Source organism: Sciurus vulgaris, assembly GCF_902686455.1.
Source record: "Sciurus vulgaris genome assembly, chromosome: 6".
Lineage (NCBI taxonomy): Eukaryota > Metazoa > Chordata > Mammalia > Rodentia > Sciuridae > Sciurus > Sciurus vulgaris.
In genome coordinates this window covers 201,816-209,468 of record NC_136466.1, presented here as the reverse complement: position 1 = coordinate 209,468, position 7,653 = coordinate 201,816, and positions in this window count along the sequence as shown.

The window sequence follows — 7,653 nt, the reverse complement described above, 5'->3', positions numbered from 1 at the left end:
CCACCTTGCACACTGCAGAGTGCTCTCAGGACAGCCCCCTTTGTCTTCCACCTTGCACACTCCAGAGTGCTCTCAGGACAGACCCCTTTGTCTTCCACCTTGCACACTCCAGAGTGCTCTCAGGACATTCCCCTGGGCCTTGCACCTTGCACACTCCAGAGTGCTCTCAGGACAGCCCCGTAGGCCTTCCACCTTGCACGCTCCAGAGTGCTCTCAGGACATTCCCCTGGGCCTTCCACCTTGCACACTACAGAGTGCTCTCAGAGCAGCCCCCAGTGCTTTCCACCTTGCACACTCCAGAGTGCTCTCAGGACAGCTCCCTGGACTTTCCAACATGCACACTCCAGTGTAATCTCAGGACAGTCCCCTGGCCTTCCACCTTGCACACTCCAGAGTGCTCTCAGGACAGTCCCCTGGCCTTCCACCTTGCACACTCCAGAGTGCTCTCAGGACAGCCCCCTGGGCCTTCCACCTTGCACAATCCAGAGTGCTCTCAGACCAGCCCCCTGGGCCTTCCAACTTGCACACTCCAGAGTGCTCTCAGGACAGCACCCTGGGCCTTCCAACTTGCACACTCCAGAGTGCTCTCAGGACAGACCCCTGGGCCTTCAACCTTGCACACTCCAGAGTGATCTCAGGACAGTCCCATGGGCCTTCCACCTTGCACACTCCAGAGTGCTCTCAGGACAGCCCCCTTTGTCTTCCACCTTGCACACTCCAGAGTACTCTCAGGACAGCACCCTGGGCCTTCCACCTTGCATGCTCCAGAGTGCTCTCAGGACATTCCCCTGGGCCTTCCACCTTGCACACCCCAGAGTGCTCTCAGGTCAGTCCCCTGGACCTTCCACCTTGCACACGCCAGAGTGCTCTCAGGACAGCCCCCTGGGCCTTCCACCTTGCACACTCCAGAGTGCTCTCAGGACAGTCCCCTGGACCTTCCACATTGCACACTACAGAGTGCTCTCAGGACAGCCCCCTGGGCCTTCCACCTTGCACACCCCAGAGTGCTCTCAGGACAGCTCCCTGGACTTTCCAACATGCACACTCCAGTGTAATCTCAGGACAGCCCCCTGGGCCTTCCACCTTGCACATTCCAGTGTGCTCTCAGGACAGTCCCCTGGGCCTTCCACCTTGCACACTCCAGAATGTTCTCAGGACAGTCCCCTGGCCTTCCACCTTGCACAAACCAGAGTGCTCTCAGGACAGTCCCCTGGCCTTCCACCTTGCACACTCCAGAGTGCTCTCAGGACAGCCCCCTGGGCCTTCCACCTTGCACAATCCAGAGTGCTCTCAGACCAGCCCCCTGGGCCTTCCAACTTGCACACTCCAGAGTGCTCTCAGGACAGACCCCTGGGCCTTCAACCTTGCACACTCCAGAGTGATCTCAGGACAGTCCCCTGGGCCTTCCACCTTGCACACTCCAGAGTGCTCTCAGGACAGCCCCCTTTGTCTTCCAACTTGCACACTCCAGAGTGCTCTCAGGACAGCACCCTGGGCCTTCCACCTTGCACGCTCCAGAGTGCTCTCAGGACAGCCCCCTGGCCTTCCACCTTGCACAATCCAGAGTGCTCTCAGGACAGTCCCCTGGCCTTCCACCTTGCACACTCCAGAGTGCTCTCAGGACAGTCCCCTGGGCCTTCCACCTTGCACACTCCAGAGTGCTCTCAGGACAGCCCCCTGGCCTTCCACCTTGCACACTCCAGAGTGCTCTCAGGACAGTCCCCTGGGCCTTCCACCTTGCACACTCCAGAGTGCTCTCAGGACAGTCCCCTGGACCTTCCACCTTGCACACTACAGAGTGCTCTCAGAGCAGCCCCCAGTGCTTTCCACCTTGCACACTCCAGAGTGCTCTCAGGACAGCTCCCTGGACTTTCCAACATGCACACTCCAGTGTAATCTCAGGACAGCCCCCTGGGCCTTCCACCTTGCACATTCCAGTGTGCTCTCAGGACAGTCCCCTGGGCCTTCCACCTTGCACACTCCAGAGTGCTCTCAGGACAGTCCCCTGGCCTTCCACCTTGCACACTCCAGAGTGCTCTCAGGACAGTTCCCTGGCCTTCCACCTTGCACACCCCAGAGTGCTCTCAGGACAGCCCCCTGGGCCTTCCAACTTGCACACTCCAGAGTGCTCTCAGGACAGCCCCGTAGGCCTTCCACCTTGCACACTCCAGAGTGCTCTCAGGACAGTCCCCTGGCCTTCCACCTTGCACACTCCAGAGTGCTCTCAGGACAGCCCCCTGGGCCTTCCACCTTGCATGCTCCAGAGTGCTCTCAGGACATTCCCCTGGGCCTTCCACCTTGCACACCCCAGAGTGCTCTCAGGTCAGTCCCCTGGACCTTCCACCTTGCACACTCCAGAGTGCTCTCAGGACAGCCCCCTGGGCCTTCCACCTTGCACACTCCAGAGTGCTCTCAGGACAGCCCCCTGGCCTTCCACCTTGCACACTCCAGAGTGCTCTCAGGACAGTCCCCTGGCTTTCCACCTTGCACACTCCAGAGTGCTCTCAGGACAGTCCCCTGGGCCTTCCACCTTGCACACTCCAGAGTGCTCTCAGGACAGCCCCCTGGCCTTCCACCTTGCACACTCCAGAGTGCTCTCAGGACAGTCCCCTGGGCCTTCCACCTTGCACACTCCAGAGTGCTCTCAGGACAGTCCCCTGGACCTTCCACCTTGCACACTACAGAGTGCTCTCAGAGCAGCCCCCAGTGCTTTCCACCTTGCACACTCCAGAGTGCTCTCAGGACAGCTCCCTGGACTTTCCAACATGCACACTCCAGTGTAATCTCAGGACAGCCCCCTGGGCCTTCCACCTTGCACATTCCAGAGTGCTCTCAGGACAGTCCCCTGGGCCTTCCACCTTGCACACTCCAGAGTGCTCTCAGGACAGTCCCCTGGCCTTCCACCTTGCACACTCCAGAGTGCTCTCAGGACAGTTCCCTGGCCTTCCACCTTGCACACCCCAGAGTGCTCTCAGGACAGCCCCCTGGGCCTTCCAACTTGCACACTCCAGAGTGCTCTCAGGACAGCCCCGTAGGCCTTCCACCTTGCACACTCCAGAGTGCTCTCAGGACAGTCCCCTGGCCTTCCACCTTGCACACTCCAGAGTGCTCTCAGGACAGTTCCCTGGCCTTCCACCTTGCAAACTGCAGAGTGCTCTCAGGACAGTCCCCTGGGCCTTCCACCTTGCACACTCCAGAGTGGCTCAGGACAGTCCCCTGGGCCATCCACTTTGCACAGTCCAGAATGCTCTCAAGACAGTTCCCTGGGCCTTCCACCTTGCACAATCCAGAGTGCTCTCAGACCAGCCCCCTGGGCCTTCCACCTTGCAAACTCCAGAGTCCTCTCAGGACAGCCCCCTGGGCCTTCCACCTTGCACAATCCAGAGTGCTCTCAGACCAGCCCCCTGGGCCTTGCACCTTGCACAATCCAGAGTGCTCTCAGACCAGGCCCCTGGGCCTTCCACCTTGCACACTCCAGAGTGCTCTCAGGACAGCCCCCTGGCCTTCCACCTTGCACACTCCAGAGTGCTCTCAGGACAGTCCCCTGGGCCTTCCACCTTGCACACTCCAGAGTGCTCTCAGGACAGTCCCCTGGACCTTCCACCTTGCACACTACAGAGTGCTCTCAGAGCAGCCCCCAGTGCTTTCCACCTTGCACACTCCAGAGTGCTCTCAGGACAGCTCCCTGGACTTTCCAACATGCACACTCCAGTGTAATCTCAGGACAGCCCCCTGGGCCTTCCACCTTGCACATTCCAGTGTGCTCTCAGGACAGTCCCCTGGGCCTTCCACCTTGCACACTCCAGAGTGCTCTCAGGACAGTCCCCTGGCCTTCCACCTTGCACACTCCAGAGTGCTCTCAGGACAGTTCCCTGGCCTTCCACCTTGCACACCCCAGAGTGCTCTCAGGACAGCCCCCTGGGCCTTCCAACTTGCACACTCCAGAGTGCTCTCAGGACAGCCCCGTAGGCCTTCCACCTTGCACACTCCAGAGTGCTCTCAGGACAGTCCCCTGGCCTTCCACCTTGCACACTCCAGAGTGCTCTCAGGACAGTTCCCTGGCCTTCCACCTTGCAAACTGCAGAGTGCTCTCAGGACAGTCCCCTGGGCCTTCCACCTTGCACACTCCAGAGTGGCTCAGGACAGTCCCCTGGGCCATCCACTTTGCACAGTCCAGAGTGCTCTCAAGACAGTTCCCTGGACCTTCCACCTTGCACAATCCAGAGTGCTCTCAGACCAGCCCCCTGGGCCTTCCACCTTGCAAACTCCAGAGTCCTCTCAGGACAGCCCCCTGGGCCTTCCACCTTGCACAATCCAGAGTGCTCTCAGACCAGCCCCCTGGGCCTTGCACCTTGCACAATCCAGAGTGCTCTCAGACCAGGCCCCTGGGCCTTCCACCTTGCACACTCCAGAGTGCTCTCAGGACAGTCCCCTGGGCCTTCCACCTTGCACACTACATTGTGCTCTTCGAGCATCCCCCTGTGTCTTCCACCTTGCACACTCCAGAGTGCTCTCAGAGCAGCCCCCTGGGCCTTCCACCTTGCACACTCCAGAGTGCTCTGAGAACAGCCCTCTGTGCCTTCCGTCTTAAAAACTGCAGAGTGTGCAAATCAGACCATTTTCCTGAAGAAGTCAGTTGGAGTTTGTGGTTTTTATGTCACTTTTACACACAGCTCTGGACTTTCTGTCGTCACCACTTGGTTGCGCTCTATCCAGATCTTGTTCTTCAGACTCCAGAGCCTTCTAGAGCTTCTAGAATATGTGCTTGACCTCACTGCCTTCCGGGAGCATGTCGACCCTTCGCAGATGCTGGTTCAGCTGAGTTCTCATAGTTGTAGCCCCAGATTCTGAGCTTGCCGGACTTGGGTCACATTCCTTCACCTTCTCCTAGGCCCATCTGCATTGAACCAGTTTTAGCAGGAACCCACCCTCAGTACTTAGCCACACTCACCACCTGACAGTTCCTCACTCTGCCTTCTCAGGCGGCATCTGATGGTCCAGCCTGCCTACAGAAGAATCCTGTCTAGCCCGATGGGTCTGGCCAGAGCCCCTCTCCTGTGTCTCTTCTTGGTCATTTTCAAGTCATGGACCCACCTGGAACTTGGAGTAGAGCCTGCTTTCTCTCCCACTGTGAGGCTTTGTTGCAGTGGGAACAACATCTACTTTATTAAGTGTTCTTAATAAAGTCTGTCTTCCTGTTTTGGTCCACTCTGTATTGCTTCCTGTTTTGGTCCACTCTGTATTGCTATAATATAATACCTGAAGTTGGGTACTGTATAAAGTGTGAAAGAAATATGAAAGTTGTCAAAGTAAAAATGCAGTCACTTCTGCCAACCCTAACAAAAAATGTAAACAAAACTCGGGGCTTGTGAAGGAAGGGTTCTTATGTGTCATTTCCTGATAGCAAATATCACAAGTCAGTCAGAACCACAGCTTGCACGGAGGCCTCTACAACCTTACACAAAATGCTCTTCTAAGGGGCTGGGGTGGAGCTCAGTGGCAGAGTGCTCATGTAGCATGGGTGAGGCCCGAGTCTGATCCCCAACATGCATATGCTCACACACAGTATTCTACAAAGACATCTGCTCAGCAACTATGTTCAGCGTCAGACGGATGCCCTTATGGCGATTAACCATTGTAGTCAAGGATTAATATTTTAAAAGTCTGATGTAGCTGGGCACAGTGGTGCAAGTCTGTAAGTGCAGCAGCTCCAAGGCTAAAACAGGACGAGGACAAGTTTGAGGCCAGCCTCAGCAACTTAGTGAGGCCCTGTCTCAAAATAAAAAACAAAAAGGATGGAATGCAAGGATGGTTCAACATTCATAAATCAATAAACGTAATCCATCATGTCAATAGACTTAAGGATAAGAATCATGTGATTATTTCAATTGATGCAGAAAAAGCATTTGACAAATACAATACCCCTTCATGCTGAAAACACTAGAAAAAATAGGGATAGTAGGAACATACCTGAACATTGTAAAGGCTATTTATGCTAAGCCCATGGCCAACATCATTCTTAATGGAGAAAAACAAAACCATTCCCTTTAAAAACAGGAACAAGACAGGGATGTCCTCTTTCACCATTTCTATTCAACATTGTCCTCGAAACTCTAGCCAGAGCAATTAGGCAGACCAAAGAAATTAAAGGGATACGAATAGGAAAAGAGGAACTTAAGCTGCCACTATTGCAGATGACATGATTCTATATTTAGAGGATCCAAAAACCTCCTCCAGAAAACTTCTAGAACTCATCAATGAATTCAGCAAAATAGCAGGCTATAAAATCAACAGGCATAAATCTACAGCATTTTTATACGCAAGTGACGAAATAGCTGAAAGGGAAATGAGGAAAACAACTCCATTTGCAATAACCTCAAAAAAAATAAAATACTTGGGCATCAATCTAACCAAAGAGGTAAAAGATCTCTACAATGAAAACTACAAACCACTGAAGAAAGAAATTAAGGAAGACCTTAGAAGATGGAAAGATCTCCCATGTTCTTGGATAGGCAGAATTAATATTGTCAAAATGGCCATACTACCAAAAGTGCTATACAGATTCAATGCAATTCCAATTAAAATCCCAATGACGTACCTCACAGAAATAGAGCAAGCAATCATGAAATTCATCTGGAAGAATAAGAAACCCAGAATAGCTAAAGCAATCCTTAGCAGGAAGAATGAAACAGGGGGTATCGCAATACCAGAACTTCAACTATACAACAAAGCAATAGTAACAAAAACAGCATAGTATTGGCACCAAAATAAACAGGTAGATCAGTGGTACAGAATAGAGGACACGGACACAAACCCAAATAAATACAATTTTCTAATACTAGACAATGGTGCCAAAAATATGCAATGGAGAAAAGATAGCCTCTTCAACAAATGGTGCTGGGAAAACTGGAAATCCGTATGCAACAGAATGAAACTAAACCCCTATCTCTCACCCTGCACAAAAATCAACTCACAATGGATCAAGGACCTTGAAATCAGAAAAAGTAGGTCCAAATCTTCACCTTGTTGGCTTAGGATCAGACTTCCTTAACAGGACTCCCATAGCACAAGAAATAAAAGCAAGAATCAATAACTGGGATAGATTCAAACCAAATAGCTTTCTCTCAGCAAAGGAAACTATCAGCAATGCGAAGAGGGAGCCTACAGAGTGGGAGAAAATCTTTGCCACTCATACTTCAGATAGAGCACTAATTTCCAGAATCTATAAAGAACTCAAAAAACTCTACACCAAGAATACAAATAACCCAATCAACAAATGGGCTAAGGAAATAAACAGACACTTCACAGAAGAAGCTCTACAAGCAATCAACAGATATATGAAAAAATGTTCAACATCTTTAGTAATAAGAGAAATGCAAATCAAAACTATACTAAGATTCCATCTCACCCCAATTAGAATGGCAATTGTCAAGAACACAAGCAACAATAGGTGTTGGAGAGGATGTGGGGAAAAAGGTACACTCATACATTGTTGGTGGGACTGCAAATTAGTGCAGCCACTCTGGAAAGCAGTGTGGAGATTCCTTAGAAAACTTGGAATGGACCCACCATTTGACCCAGCTATCCCACTCCTTGGCCTATACCCAAAGGACTTAAAATCAGCATACTACAGAGATACAGCCACATCAATGT